We start from the raw sequence: 16,859 nt of genomic DNA on the forward strand, positions 1-16,859 counted from the left end.
AAGTAAACTGTGCTGTCTGGAAAGAACTGTTCGAATCACAACATAAATAGACTATGTGTAGTTTATGGCTGCCTTGTCAATATCATGCCAGAAACTTGTACATTATATTTACAAAAAATCTTGGCAAAAATAATGAAAACATGTGTATATTCCCAACTCTGACTCTGCTTTGTAGTGTGTATATGTAATTACATGTAAAGCTAACATGGTTACAATGCCCTACTTCTAAATTTAGTCACAGTACAAAACACTCTGCTTTATACCAAATGGTGCTATCAAATTATTTCCCTCATGATAAATATTTACAGATGCCCAATTCAGTGAAATATTAGTTGATGAAAGTATACTCCTTCACTAACATGGGAATACCGGGGTAGTGGTCGTGATATGTACTATTTCCTGTGTATTGAATTGCACATAAAATAGATGAAAAAAAGATTGACTGTATGTATGTTTGTACAGCCGAATTAGGTGTACAAATAGATATAAAGCAGTTTGCAGAGAATGAAATGTAAGATCAAGTTTCTCTTCTGATACATTTTCCCATCGTGTTGGAATAGCACATTCATATTCTAGACATGTACTGTGCTGTGTGCAAGGGATCATTGCCACCTGGAATAGACACTAGTAGTATGTAATAAGAAGGCTGCTTTCAAATTGTATAATTTATATGTAGATAGATTCAAGGATATATCCCAAGATTTGTTTTAAAGCTTTTGGAAATATTGTAAAGCTCTTACCATTGTTAATCAAGATTATATAAAGTCTATCGTCAGTCTGTCTGGTTTTACAAGATAGCAATGTATTCTTTTCACAATGCATTTTTTAAAATTGATAAAAGTACTGCATCAGCAAACTCTTACAGTGTTGACAATTTACCAAAACTTGTTTTACCTGACTGACATTGCCAATGATTACCCACATACCACACACTTATTTCTGTTTATATTCAAAATCCAAGTTTTGTGTATTGCCAATAAACAGAACTAGAATTTTGAAACCATCCAAAATAAACAAAATAACATTAACAAATTTGCCTCAGGGGTAAGCAGTGAATGTAATATTGAGCAATGTTGAACTGCTTGATTTGTTTCAGCCATGATATTTATTTTGTTCACCAGATCCTTATTCTTTCTATTGTACTACAGAGTCAAGAGACCACATTAGTTTTGTCTTTCACCTTAAGTATTACCATTTCTTATTCATTAAAACTCACTATTTGTACTGTGTTCATCCTGCTGTATGCAAATTAGTTCATTATATATGCATTTCTGTAAGGAACAGTCTCACTAAGAGCACTTTTCATCTGCTGATTGAATGGGTTCATAAAAAAGGAAATAAACTATGAAAATAAAATGTGTAATTTGCACCAGACAGTTTTAAAGTTTTGAATCATTTCTTTCAAATGATCAACTTTTTATAGCCATATTTTAGTACCTTTTCTGAATAATGGCAGGATTTCAATTCTAATAAAAATGTGTCGGTGCATAAGATTTAGTTCATAAAAAATGCATTATTGAGATAATACTGTGTTAGTTACTAAGGCATCAGTTTTTAGTGAGCATGAATCCATTCCTGCACACACAACATACAATACATGAAGTGAGAGTCGTGTGTCATGGCAATCACTTCATCAAAAAGAATCATATGTTGCCTCAGGCACAAAATATTTCAGCACAATAAAATTGCATGAAAAATGACGAGAGAGATCATGACACATAGGTTGAAGCAAATATTCTAATAAATATAGCAAGGCAAAAATAGTCACTAGAAAATTAGCATCAAAATAGATATCACCATATTAGGACAACATGGATCAGGTTTCCATCATTTGACTACGCAACAGGGATTAACAGTGAAGTCTTAATTACTTTTATGCATAATATCCAGGTGATAATCGGGTGATTTATTCCATAAACCAGCCAGCAATCTCTCACAACTGTTTATCCCAGACTTCATAATATCCACCCAGGCAGAAATCTGATTTGGAATTAACATATCTGAGTGAAATGAATGAGTCAACTACCAGGACCTAAGGGTCATGTTTTTTTTTAAAACACCCATGGACATGAAAAGAAAATTTCAGTTATTGCATATAGACAGTTTGTATGTCAAATGTTTAGATGGAGTTGTAACCCATGTGTAGATTTAAACAGTGTTGAATTTTTAAAAAATTATTCAATTCAAAATAAATTTATCAGAAATGAATTAAAGAAATTTCTAAAGCAGACTCAAAAAAATTATATTGTTAGAAATTAGATATGATCTTAAGTATTGTTGTAGCATTACTAAGCTGAACATTCAGGTTATACCTCTGCTACTTGGCATATTGTGTTTGATGGAAATATAAAACGAAGCACTTTCCTTTACAGACATGTCTTAATTTTCATAACTTATATTTCACAAATTCCCACTGCACTGTTTTGATGAAATGCATACCAGACATGCTGACTAGAGTAGTCATCTGGTACATCACTTAGTTATCATGTTATATTTCAAGGGTTGGACTTGCAATGTAGTATGTCCAACTCTACATGGCATTGCAATCTCATGTGACCAGGATGTTGTATGGTAATTCAAATTGAGTTTCGTCTGTCGTGTTTTAGAAAAGTAGGAAATGTCCCTGTATGGTTCATCTGAAGTTAAATCTGTATATGACCATGGGGCTATGAGGCTTGTTGGTGTTATTTACTATCCCCCAAGTATTCATCCTATGAGGGTGATGCTTGTCGATGTTTCCCACTATGCCCCTTGAAGCATGCTTTACTTGTACCTAGAATTCAAATCAACACTAAACTCACACAAATGCTGGAATACACAAAATTATTGTATGTTACTGACTTAAAGTAAGAGGTTGTGATGTGTAGACCTGGTGTTTCTTGATAACTCCTCAAAATCACACTACCTAGAATTCAAATCAGTATTCAACTCAAGCATACATACATGTATGTTGAACTACACAAAGTGTCGATAGATATTTATGATGCCTCACACAGACTACCTAAAACTCAAACCAGGAATCAACTTCAAACATTATACATGTAAAGCTAAGAGTAACTACATAGTGCAGATATATTCCCAAGCTGCAGGATGACATGTGAGTTTTAATAGATAATGAGGCAATTGCTGTAGACAGGCTTCAAGGCGTCAGCAAAATACATCATGTCGTGAAAGTCATGTACATCTTGCCATGCACACAATTTTTTTTTTAATTATTAAACATTTTTCAGTCAACATGGTTCTTTTTATAACCGTACTCAAACTTGTAAGCATGTCTTTGATAAAAATGATATAAATGGACAATAAAATAGTCCTACCGTATATAATCTATAGATAAGAGGTAATAATATTAAAATTTATAAATGTACCGTAGATTCCATTAAATGTACCATGATTGTGTTGATGAGATTAAAGATCATTTTTCTTGGTATATTTTGATGGTTAAATTTGACATTCCAAAAATCCAATAAATGCAATACTGTCAGAATACTATGTGCACTACTCAAATATGGGATCACAAAAAATACATCTACGCCAGAAAGTCTGTGAATTGGAATTCCAAATGAGCTGTAGATACGAACATCTTTATCAATTATTTGCAGGGAGAGTTTAATCACTATAAATTCTTTTTCATCTTGATGTCACGGTCAACTGAATTCTGCAATTTATAGACAGATAAACAGAAGTCAACTGTAATAGCATTCCAGGGAATGTTAATTCCATCTAATTCCACCAGGTTTTGCTTTTAGTTAAATTGCAAGTTCTAGCCTTTTGTAAGTATATGTATACATCCATGTCACGTCGCCTCTAGCAAACTGTGTTTATATTCACACGCGGAGATATCAATTTACCAGGATGATCAATGTTACTGCATCACCTGTTACCCTCGAAGTAATAACTGCAGAAGAAATAAATTTAAGGGCATATGAATAGGTGATGGATGAATATCAAGTGATGGATGTGTGTATGCAAATTTAGTGAAAGATGCAGGCATATGTAAATGTACACTATGCATAATTATATGTAAATTAGGTAAAATGTGTAGACATGAACTGATGAATGTATTCAAATAATACAATGCTCTCAGCACTATATCTTCACTCCAAAAGTCTTCAAAGTGAGTATCAGAACATACATACATACATACGTACGTACGTACGTACGTACGTACATACATACATACATACATAATACATACATACATACGTACGTACATACGTACGTACGTACGTACATACACACACACACACACACACACACACACACACACACACATACATACATACCATACATTAAAGTAACACAGCATTTCAATGATTGCACTGGTGTATAATCACACTAAAGGAAATGTTTTTTCATCTATCTCGCAAATAGTTACTCCTAACCATGTAGTGTTTTACAGGAAGCAGTCACAACTGTTTAGCTGATTAATTATATCTTTAAATATTAGGGACAAGGATTCCCCTGTGATACTAATATTAAAATAGTTAGCCCGTACATCTTATATGGTAATTTGATTTCAAAAAACACCTGTCTTGCAATGTCTTCTGTGGTTCACCAGAGCATCACTTTTGTTTTATAGTACTAGTTGTGTCACAGAATACAGGTGGATGATGTGTGAGGGTAATTAAAGGTGATAAATGGGACCAACAGAGAACAGGTTTTAGTATCTTGTATTGATGCTGACAGGTGCTCCCAGGTTAATGTATTTGATAAATATGACATAACATTTTCGATGATCACCTGTTAAATTTATTACTGATGAAGTCAAACTGCAGACTTATCTTGCTTTACCATCATAAACAATTATGCAATGTCACAGACCTGAATTTGTATGCAGTGCATATTGTAAAATACACTATGCTTTATTTATGATTTACAGGCAACACATAGACATATAAAAGTTGCCAATTTTATGGACATTCCTGTTACTGTGTAGATGACAATACAAGCAATCCAAATGCCACAGAAAAGAATTCTAGAATGGTCTCATGTCACAGCAATCCCTTGATTGAATGGCTAGGTTGGGACTATATATGCTGATTTTGATCTCAGCAAATTTCCCTTGAAAATTGCAACAAAGTCACACTTTATGAATTGTTTGAATATTGATGACCTCATTTACATATAACAATCAAAAGTAGTCTTCCCTTCAATTTCATGCAAGACATGTAACAAAAATAGTACTACATGAGTTAAGACATGCACAGCAACTTCCTGAGATTAAAAGGTTAATGATGGTTGATTTAGAACGTTGTTTTACATGTAAACAAATTGTGCTGGAGTTTTGTGAAACCTTTTATTCATACAGTTCCCTCACAAGTCTCAGTTGAAGCCTGTCGGTTAGCTTTAACAAGTGTGTCTTGTTTTACACAATTGAACTTTCAAATAAAGTTCAGACCATTTACATTTGTAGGTGTCTTGGCAGCGATAACTTTCGTGGAAACAATGAATACTTTATGTTTAACAGACACCTCCTTCAAACTGATTAGAATCATAAAAGATAATATCACCAAAGACTTTTAGTCTTTGAAAGACATTCACTTACAAACTGAGCTACAGGCAGCCCTAATGCATTAAGGTCATTCTATCACATGAATGTTAATTAGTAGTTCAAGTAAAACACATGAGGGATTTCCTTCATGCCACTTAAATTGTTTTTCCTTGTCCAAATCAGAATGAGGGAATGGATAAGGGATCAGTTGACAAGCCTTGGCTGTGATTGAAAAATCACTCTTTTTAAGAGCATTGTTCTTGAAGTGAATGTTTCAAGTGTGTGTTTTCAATTGAATACTATAAAAGGTCATGTTTGGAACACACAGACACACAAGTTTTATTCTGAAGTGAATTAATACCATGGAATGGATTTCTTGGACAAAACCAAGTGTTTTCTCCAGGGTAAGTTGTTAAAGTGTAGTTGAGTTCCTAAGGTTTATAGTGTAATGTAACATAACCAGGAAACCCCTTTTCTGTTATTGGAGTTGTCAAAACATCAAGAAACCCGCTAAGATTAGATATATATAAGATCCGTACAGATATTGTAGATCTCATAGATTTTATACTAGGTCGTGGAGTTTGAATTATGCGCGGTGGTCATCAGGAGATACAAAAAAATTATCTAGATCTGGTCTTTTCTTCGGGATGTCCTAGAGATTTTGTAGAAGATTTGAATCAGTAGTCTGTGAGTTATTGTGTACTTGCTCTTTGCTTATCAAGAATGCAGGCCATTACATCTATTTCCTTGCAGTTCATCAAATTCTTACATAAGTTTATCTGCATGACAGCACGAACGTTACTTTCAGATTCCTTTTTTTTTTCTCTTTCTTCAGTACAGCATGGTTATTGAGTAGACTTTTATCGATTGTGAACACATGGTATGTTTTCACTCAAACTATTGACAGATACTTCAAGTTACATCAGCTGAACTGCTAGAGCTATTCAAAAGTTGAAACTATAAATCAAACCATTCCAGTCCTATCCTCTTCCCTATGCACTATAATATATTGAAGATTTATTTCAAAAGATTTTTATTTTGTGAAACTAAATAAGATTCAATTTATTTTGTGAAACAAGATAAGATTCAAATGTTGAAAATACATCACAAATGACAACCCCCCCACACACACACACACACGCACCACACACACTCAAAAGATAATTCTATAAAGCTAAATTAGATTCAAAATTTAAAAATATGTCATAAATAACAACAAAACAGCTCAAAAGTTATTTCTATATTGCAAACCTAAATTCAAAATTTGAAAATGATGTCACATGATTTCCTTCCCTCCCTCCCCCCCCCATTTCATACTTTATAAAGTTGTATTACAAACAATATTTCTATTTTTGCAGAAACTGAAGTACATATCCAAAACTCTGTTCTTATTTACTAATAGAAATTGTATGAATAATCATTACAAACACTGCCAACTACTGTAGTATAAAAGGAGATATGAAGAGGTTCATTTACATATGTCTACTTGTCAGTAATACAAACATACATACATGTAAATGTACTTTATGGTTATAATACACAATGTATATTGATACAATTAATTGTAACACTTCACACTTCTAATTCTTGAGAATCTATCACAAGGATAATCCAGCAAGATAAAAGTTAGTCAAATACCATTTTGGTTTGTTTAAGAGCTTTTGGAAACATTGCAAAATGAGTTTTGTGTGTCACCATTATTCCAGTGATGTAGACAGTTAGGGACAGACCATTGCACAATATGGTTAAATCACTTGAATTGTTGGAAATGGATCTAAGTTTTAGACTGTACATGTAATTAGAAGTTAACCTGCATTGACCCTAGCTAACATATCGACCAATAGTAATCATTCTAGCACATTTCGTACAATTTCTATTCCATGAAGAAAACATCTTACTGAGAACAGTTGAACAATGGCTTAGGCCGTGCTTGATACTGTCAGTAATCAGACCAACCAATGGCTGACTTCTAAGTTGATTAGAGTTCAACAAGAAAGCTCTTTATGTACAAGTTTGGCTATAATATCCATCCAGGAAAATCTCTCTCATTAAACTCTAACCTATACCCATTTCATTCAAAGTCATCAGAAAAAGAAATGCATATCTGCCATTAATTCAGTACATGTATTTATTTTTTTTAAAGTTTCTAACAAGGTAATAAAGTTTTTGATGGGGAAGAGAGAGGGGACATTTGTATGTTTACCCAATAGGATATGTACAGTTAGAAATAGTTTGAGGCTAAATAAATCAGTTACATATGAAATGTGGAAATTAGATAAATTTGTTTTCAACTTTGACACTCAAGGTAGTATTAGTAGCTGAAATGATGAATAATACATGAATACTGTTGATATGGTCACTACATCATGACATGTGGCTAATTATTTTTGTCTTAATTTTACAAACAAGGAATGAAAATTTAGTTAGTGGAGTCAGCTTTTTCTTTAGTGCTATTGGCATCACTTGTTCCTGTCATGTGTACATATTTGCTATGTTAAATGGGACAAAAAAAATTCCATGCCGTATCATAATCTTCATCTTGCTTATAAGAAAGGAAAGAAAAAAAGGGGAATATGGGGTTTCTTTTTGAGCTAGACACTTTATACATATAGTTGCATGAAGAAGCTTGTTGGTACACAAAATGTACATTGAGGTCATTCAGATAGATGTCTTAGAAAACTAGTCTAGTTCCTATACAGTATCGTTGTGATTTATACCTTCACAGGCTGGTCATCCATACTATAGAAAACCAGATGTTATGAAGATGCACATACAAATATGTTATCGAAAGTTTTCAATCTTTCCATCATGATCTTGGAGAGAAGTCTTTTTCAGGTTGTCTTGGTGACTAGGTACCTACCATGCTTCTGTCTGAATAATGTGAACTAGGTGTTTTGCAAAGCCTCATTTGTGGTATTTGTGAGATCAGGCCAAATGTCTGTCAGTCATTTAGTTGAAATCTCTTTCCTCTGTTACGACAGTTACTGGGCTCTGATTGTTGTAAATATGAGACTTTGTACAAATCCTTCCCAAATTACTCAATTTTCAAACTGATTCAGGGGATTCACCAATGGTTGCCATAGCTACTGCATCCCCTTGCTAGTGCTAGAGTCATCACAATGAATAGGAACAGATTTGGTATAGCGATGAATGTCTCAAAATATGATGGAAAAGTAGAGAGGTTGTGAAGAGAAGAAAGCCCTTGAAATATTTGCTTGGCTTGAAAGTCACAGTTGATTGATGATAAAAGGAAATATATGACATTTTCTATACAAAACAAACAAAACACTTTCTAGTACAGTTGTCAAATGTTGAAATAATCAAAATCATTAAACCTGAAATAGGTTGAAATTGAACTGCCAACCTTATTGTGCATGCACAGGATGCCGCGTTATTCATGTATGTACATTTACCATAATCGATGCACAATACTGAAATAAGAGTACATGAGAAATATGACCCCATGAAGTTGTATTTCAAATTGTAACTTTTTGTCAAGAATTCTGCAATGTCAAATTTGCATCTTTGTGTAGATCACACTCATAGTATAATTGCTGTTCAATGTGCAGAGTAAATCAGAAATATAATCACGTGAAGTTGATTTTCATATTCTAAGTTTTTGTCATGAAATCTGTGAGACCAAATTTGCCTCTATCAGTTTGTTGGTGAGATCGAACTTCATGTATACATTTACAATTGTAGTATTCAGTTAAAGTGAAACATGATCAATTTTAAGGTGCATTTCAATTTCAAATGTCTATAATATAGAACTTGTGTCTTTCAATTGGAAGGTGAGATCTTATTTTAGATTAGCTCTGTGTTTAGATGAGTAACTTACCAGAACAGCTATGTATTGCAGCCTCCAATGTCCACAATATATTCAATATAAAATGACTTAATGGAATTTTCTTAGAAAGAACTAGCATGGAAATTGAATAGTTAATTGGGTAGCAGACACCTCTGACCAATTCAATTGAAACTTTATTGAACAGGAAAAAAGAACGACGCAATTATTCATATGGCACGGAAGCTCTTCCATCGATAAGTTAAATAACGACTATTGCATTTAGATGTCAAAACTACGCAATGCGTATTTTGTTATTCTTCAGTACATATAGAAAGAGTCATTCTGGGGTTATTAGTTCCCATGGTAACCATGAAACCGGGTACCAAAGTTGCAATGATTCAATTAGTAAGTGTGTGTAATCCACTTTACTAATGTCACAGGTTTAGAATGTACGTGGTGCAGAAAAGCACTCAGTTCTGCTCCATCACATCCACAGACTTTTATAGATTAAAATTTAACCACCACAATATCAAAGTTTAAACAGATTTTATGATCCGTTATTTTTCTTTTTTAACCTGCCAGTATGAAAATGTTTTTATTACTGTATGAGTCATGTGTTATATACCTATTTTAGCCACTGTGCTAAAATTTACGATACAATTTTTTTCATTCATGTGTTTCGATCTCGTGTTTCTGGTTTGACCTCAAAGTTTTCTGGTTTCAGTGACCTCAAAGTTTTCTGTTTAGACCTCAAGGTTTGGTGCAAGAATACAAGTATTCACTTATTTCCAGTTTTCGTAGTTGTTTGAAAATTTATGTTACCTTTGTCCTCCACCCAAGACACACACACACACACACACACACACACACACACACACACACACACACACACACACACACACACACACACACACACTGAATAGACATGTAGTCCATTCTACTTTTATCAATAAAGGTAAATTTGACTCAAGAGATGACCTTCTGTGTTACATACAAAGTGAAAGCTGTTAATAAGACATGGAGAGAATGGAACATAAGATTTTTCTGGATTCTTTGTTGGTTCTCAGATATACCAATCACTTTATCCCTTTGTACATGTATGTGTGTGTCTCGTGATGTTTTTGTGGTATTATGGATTTAAGAACAGTCTTTCATCAATCACTCTGTTCAACAATGCACAAAGTTCACAACATAAAATAATTGAATTTTACTTTGACTATTTGAAACTAATGATATACTGTTTTCAGATCTAATAAAGTCAGAACTACTACGACTAGCACAAAAGGTAATTTCAGAAAATAATGCCCCATCACATAATTCACTTTATGACCAGCAAATCAAGTATAACGTAATGAAAGAGTTAGGTATAGAGATTGAAATGGACATCCAGAAGAATTACGCTGCATAGTTCAGGTTCAACAAAATTCTGATTGGTAATTAGTTTGTGGTAAGGGTCACATGACTGGTACAAGTAATTTGAGATTTGCCTATTCATCATTTGGAGCTGAAACTAACTAATTTCATTGTTGTATGCACCTATGACAAATGTAGTCTGAATGTTTTGATGTTAGAAACTAACAAGGCATTATTAGAAATAATCAACTTCAGTTTTTGCCAATGACAAGTCTTCTTGACTCTGAAATCTCACATAATTAGAAAACATTTGCCGTTGTTTTGTAGGATGGCCTTCATAAAATAATGCACCTAACCTCTGCTCTGCTCTTTGACATTGACTATCAACATGACCAAAAAAAGGTTAAGAACTGCTTAGTAGTAGTTGCAAATGTTTTATGATAGAAAATTTCAAATTTGTGTGCAGGTTTATGTTCTTGTAAGCATAATTTGTCTAGAGACATAGTCGTCAGTGAGACGTTTATCCTAGAATTAAATTTGGGAGTCATCAGGGAGTGTTACTGAGAGAAGAATGTGAATGCTGCCCTCTTTGGTCAGATTTGTAAATAGTCATCATTAAGTCCAAATGATACAAGGTTCCTGCGACAGGGTTAGCATTACAAATCAATTGTATTGATTGCGACTACTTGTTTGTGAGCTTAAGTCATTTCTTGTAGAGTGTTACAAATTGCAAATGTAATGTTTTAGGGTAACACAGACAATCAGGAGTAGAAATACATACATGTAGTTGCAATTTAAGTGGGGGATGATACTCTGTGTATTATTCTGATCAATATTTTAATGAGTATGGAATAGTCACAAAGTAGACAGAAGTCCAGTGAAATTGACGTACCTTATTTGCCTGAAGCAGAATAAAAATTACACTAATCGTGTTTCTGTGATCTTGTGGATTTTATTTGATTTGAAAAATACAATTTGTTGGTTGAGTCATTCCTTCTTTATCGTACGAATGTAAGTATAGACATCAATGGTATGTAAAACAACAAGAAAAGTTAACTCAAAAACTAAATATTTAAGTAGTTTCTGTAGTGGACATTTTTCCAGATTTTTTTTGTCAACTGCATGAGAATCAGAAGTTTGAGATTTTAGCTTTAGTGACAGGCTATACTTATTTTGGGATAATCTGCTCTTTAGTGTATGAGCATACAGTGAATACTTCATTTAAGTTAGACCATCTTTCATGCAGTGTTCATTCCCAGACCTGTTATTTATCACCCTGTGAGTCTTTCTCTCTCTCGTTCTTTACCAAAATAATTTGAAATTCATGAGTTCAAATCATGCTATCTTAAAGTGGACAATTCTTTTGAGACAGCACAGTATGATGCATCAGTTACACACACATGCAATGTGTTTATCTCTTTATTGAGTCTATTCGTCATAAAGTTCTACCTGTGTCAATTTGTCGTGGCCTCACCCAACTAAATTAAAGCAGTCGGAGCCGTGTGTTCACAACAAACACACCGTAATCTAATATCATTGTGTTTTTTTTGAGACAGCTAGCTTCATCCAAATCAGATACAGTCTCTATTGAAAAGTCATATATTGACATGACAGGCAGGAAATAGATGGCTATGGTTGCCGTGTCTGAGCAACGCAGTCTAGAAATGTATGAGGTGTTGTGATTGAATCCCCAAGGACGATCACCTAGAATCAGTGTAATTGCTCCATAATGATCAGCTTAATTGCTTCGGTGGAAACCATTTAAGAAAAAATGGGAGGACAAAAATGATTGAAATAAACGTAGTTACAAGATGAACCTGGCTAGTTATATTTAGTATGACTAATACGGGGAGTGTAGATAGGGATTGCGACCACTCCATTTACTGCTTGGGTGGTTACAAAGGCGAGGGGAAAGCAATCCAATCAACATTCTGGTAATGAAACAAATGTACCATCAATTACTCTGGCCTGGCTACAACCCCTGCTTAATGGTGCATTCCCCAAATCCAAAGGTTTTCTTGAAGCAATATCATTTTTAGCCAGTCAAATTCTGTAGGCTTCCCGACCACGATGATGGGAACACATTTCATGAAAGTTAACAGTCGGCCGGTTATACGGCATCCATTCTTGTACAAGGTAGGAAATGATGCTTATTATAATATATTTGTGAGTAGGGTTGTTGGTTTTTCCTTTTCACCTTCCATTCATTTGCCACTCTCTAATTATGATGTGGCATTTTTTTTGAAAGACTTCTCATTCATAATTAAATTGCTGTATGAAAGATTAAAGAGAAGCTGTGTAAATAGTGGTTAAACGATTCTAAGAAATGACAGGTTAATCCAAGCGTGACATACACATCACATTTCAGCAATTCACAGACGCACCGGTCATGAAAATGACAGCAACACATCTCTTCCAACCCAAGGTATGTGAATAATATTTTTACCATGTATCAAACTATATCACAATCCAATATTCTATCTCCTTATATACGTCACAATTTTACTTGTCCCATATTTTCAAAACAATTTTTCAGCATCTAAAATGTGTTTGCTTGTTACTGAATATTGTCACGGTTCACTTAAAAGCCTTCTATCATTACATCTTTTATTAAATTGGTATGTATATTCCAAGGAAAAAAAATTCCATAATTTCAAAAATGTATCTGGTTCCTTCAGGCTTTTAACTACTTGTGAATGTTTAGAATTTTATTATATTAACTGAACCGAAGAACACATCTATTTTAGTACAAGATGATGGTAGCAAGAAAAAAATCACCCAGGCCTCTTGAATGGTTTGAAATTACAGTGTGTTCTTTTTAAGCGTTATTGCGACGTCTGTGTTTCTGTTGAAAAGGAGAAATTATACAATGTAATTTAAAGTAGGCCAGTAGCTCCCCCGTGTTGTTCATAATTCAGAGTGAATTGTCCAGTGTGAGCATGTGTGTAGTCATATATTCATTGAAATTGGTTTATTGTACATCAAAGAAAGTGGGAGCTAAAGGTGATGTAAGCAGCTTACAAAAAATACATTTGGTCTTTTATATCAAGTAATTTTAGTCAAGAAACGAGACACATGAAACGTGATATTGCACAATATCATATTATGAAAGGTGAATGTGTACCCAAATATCAAAATTCATGACAGCAAATAGAAATTGCAAATTCTCATAACTTAATATACTGGCAAACACTTCCAAATAGAGTGTGGTGACCTTTCTGTATTGCCTGCCTCTAGCATAGCATGGATGGTGTATGCTACAGAGTAGGTTGTACTTTCCAAGGGGGAATGTTATAGAAATGTCAAACAACATTCATTGTCTGTTTATTTTCTGTCCAAATTTTGTATGAAAGTCCATATTACTGCCAGTGTTAAAAAATCAAAGTTTTGAAATATATCTCTTATCTGCTTTCCTTGGAGACTTTATATTTATCCCTTAACTGATTGTACAGCTGTGTACAGTTGCCATGTTGGATCAAAATTCATCAAAATACTGTCTCCATTAGAGTTTTATAGATACAAATTTACAAATATAAACCGCAATGCACATGTAGTTGTATTCATAGAATTGGTTTGCATACATAGAATTACATAAATAAGTGCATAAATTTTGCATTGCAGTTGCAAAAATTGGGGGGGGGGGGGTCATGAAGTTGTGTGTAGGATGTGCTCCCATGGCATCTGCCCTTTTGGTAGACACTAGTATGCATACGCACTTCGTGATTAATATACAAATGTTGCAATGTATGGGTTTGACAGAAAACATTTCAAAATATGATATTTTTGTAGCATACATGTCATGGTTCTAGGTAAAATACCATCACCATTTGATAAATTATCACACAAGTCACCTCTTGTAGTCTTCATGTATTATGCATTACACCACAAATGTTGTCCTTCTAATAAAAAATGTATAGGTGAATAAGTAAGTATACATTTCTGTCATGTTGAAATATTGTAAAATACACATAAAATATTTGTTTTCTTAACACACGTACAATGAGATATTATACATTTATATATGTACATGTCTATTATTTAAATAAAAATGATTGTACTACATGTAAATGTGGTTCACAAAAGATGTATTTTGTTGAAAAATGAATGTCCTACTAAAATATCCTGAAATTAAAACATTGTCAAAAAAATGTCTTTGTTGTATAAAGGAAACCAAAATGGCTGATTTAAGGCAGTGGGTCAATAAGGTAATTGTAATTGGTCCAAATACCAATGCAGGGGGTAACATTTACTAATGATAAATGAAACCAATTTTGGTAATTTAGATGTTTAACTATGAAGCTATTAATTGCATCCATGCCATGCCATGCTATTAAATATAAGTAATGAATCCAAGCATTTGTAAATTGACAGCATGGTTTGTTGATTCTACTGTAGTAAGCTTGATATATCTTCAAGCCACTCTTCAAATGCACTCTTACGCATACACACACACATGCACGTACACACACACACACACATACTAGTTCTACATAGCACACATACATACATACATACATACATACATACATACATACATACATACATACATACATACATACATACATACATACATACATACATACATACATGTACATACATATGACTATACATACAGTGTGTAGCTAGATGGACACATCAACACATTCCCACCCATACCTCCCCCCACACACACACACACTTTTCAAGGAAGTGTATTGTCCTGTTGTCCTTCAGAATGGCTTTGTAAATTGTATTGGTGAATAGAGTGACCAATGTTTACATAGTATAACTGGCAGTCTATTTAAACTGCTTTTATCTCTGTTTATTGTGTCACTTAACTGTTGGTCTATTAAGTCTATTTGTGGATATTACAATAATGAGGGCTTTGCAATTATAGTGGTTATTGTGGTTTACTGACAGAGGCTTAGTAGTGTCCATTCATGATTTGCTTAGCTCCTAGTCTTCTGACTACTGTAGTAGGAACTTCAATGTATGACAGTAAAGAACAATATCAGACTGCTTCAAGTCTTGGAAATAAGTCATTAAACCCCATTTTATTGGCGTCTCACATACTCTTATAGTATTTTTAAAACTAGATATGATTATTAACACTTTTGACAGGACTTTGTTGCCATAGAGACCAGAAAAGCTTGAAAGTATGGCTTGGAAATTGTAAACCTGGTTTCCTTGACTACCAGTAATTTCAGTGAATGTCAGAAGGCAAAATAATAAACCTCTGGGTTTCATCATTTTCCAAAGTTATTATCCAAGACATTATTGCTGAGTTTTATTGTCTTTTTCTCTTCCTTTTTTTCAAGGTTTTGACACAATGCTATAATTAATCAAATTTAGTTATCTACCACAAATGATACATTGTAATCATATGGAAATGCAATTGCAATTTTACAAATGATATACATGTTTTAATCATGTTGAGGGAACAAAAGTTACCTTAATAAATATGCACATACAGTTTTATTACGGTCATTCCTTTCCCCTGATGATTTCAACTTTATATCGTTTGAATATTTATGTGGCGCTTGGCTGTTTTATAACTTATTATTAATGCAGTTTAAGGAGGCAATCAAAATCATAGCAAATAGTGTTTGAATAACGACATCTTTAATGGAATTGTTTAAGAAATGATAGAATATAACTGCTGGCTATATAATTAGATTTGAAAGGTATGGAGTAAAAATTGAAAGAAAAAAAATGATTTAAAGTCAATCAACTTTGTCGATAAAACAACCCAAGTATATCTTTATTGCAGGTCTGTACTTTGAGATCCTTCAGTGCACATTATGGTATTTCATAGAGGTATAAGTTGTCTTGTGAGAAGTGGATGAAGTGAGCTGTTGATAATGGGAGGGGAGGGGGTATTTCCTTGAAATGGGGGGGAGGGGGTTAGTAATTTCCTAGAAATGGGGGTAGGGTTAATGTTGCTAACAGTACATGATGATTGGGGGGGGGGGGGGGCAGAGAATTTCATTTTAATGAGTCTTGTATTAAATCATTACTCACTTTTCTGCTCAGAATGGATGAGATGTCTGAAACTTCTGTTAAAAAATTTGTAAATTACACTCAGTAAATTGGATGCTGCTTTGATGATAATGGTGATGCGTTTTTTCAAACCACAGTGATAATAATACAATCATTGCATTTCACTCCACTGTGAATACAGATACGTCAGATGTCTGACTCAATATAAATGATTAGCACTGCACTCTGTCTCGTCTGCTCAAACAT

At 33.7% G+C, this 16,859-nt stretch overlaps 1 protein-coding gene across 7 annotated transcripts in view; it reads left to right on the forward strand.

Annotated features, from left to right (window-relative positions):
* Positions 1-16,859, forward strand: part of LOC144435760 (RNA binding protein fox-1 homolog 3-like) — a 102,430-nt gene that overhangs the window by 56,946 nt on the left and 28,625 nt on the right. The gene's annotated exons all lie outside the window — the stretch shown is intronic.

The sequence above is a fragment of the Glandiceps talaboti genome, chromosome 5 (genome assembly GCF_964340395.1).
Source record: "Glandiceps talaboti chromosome 5, keGlaTala1.1, whole genome shotgun sequence".
Classification (NCBI taxonomy): domain Eukaryota; kingdom Metazoa; phylum Hemichordata; class Enteropneusta; family Spengelidae; genus Glandiceps; species Glandiceps talaboti.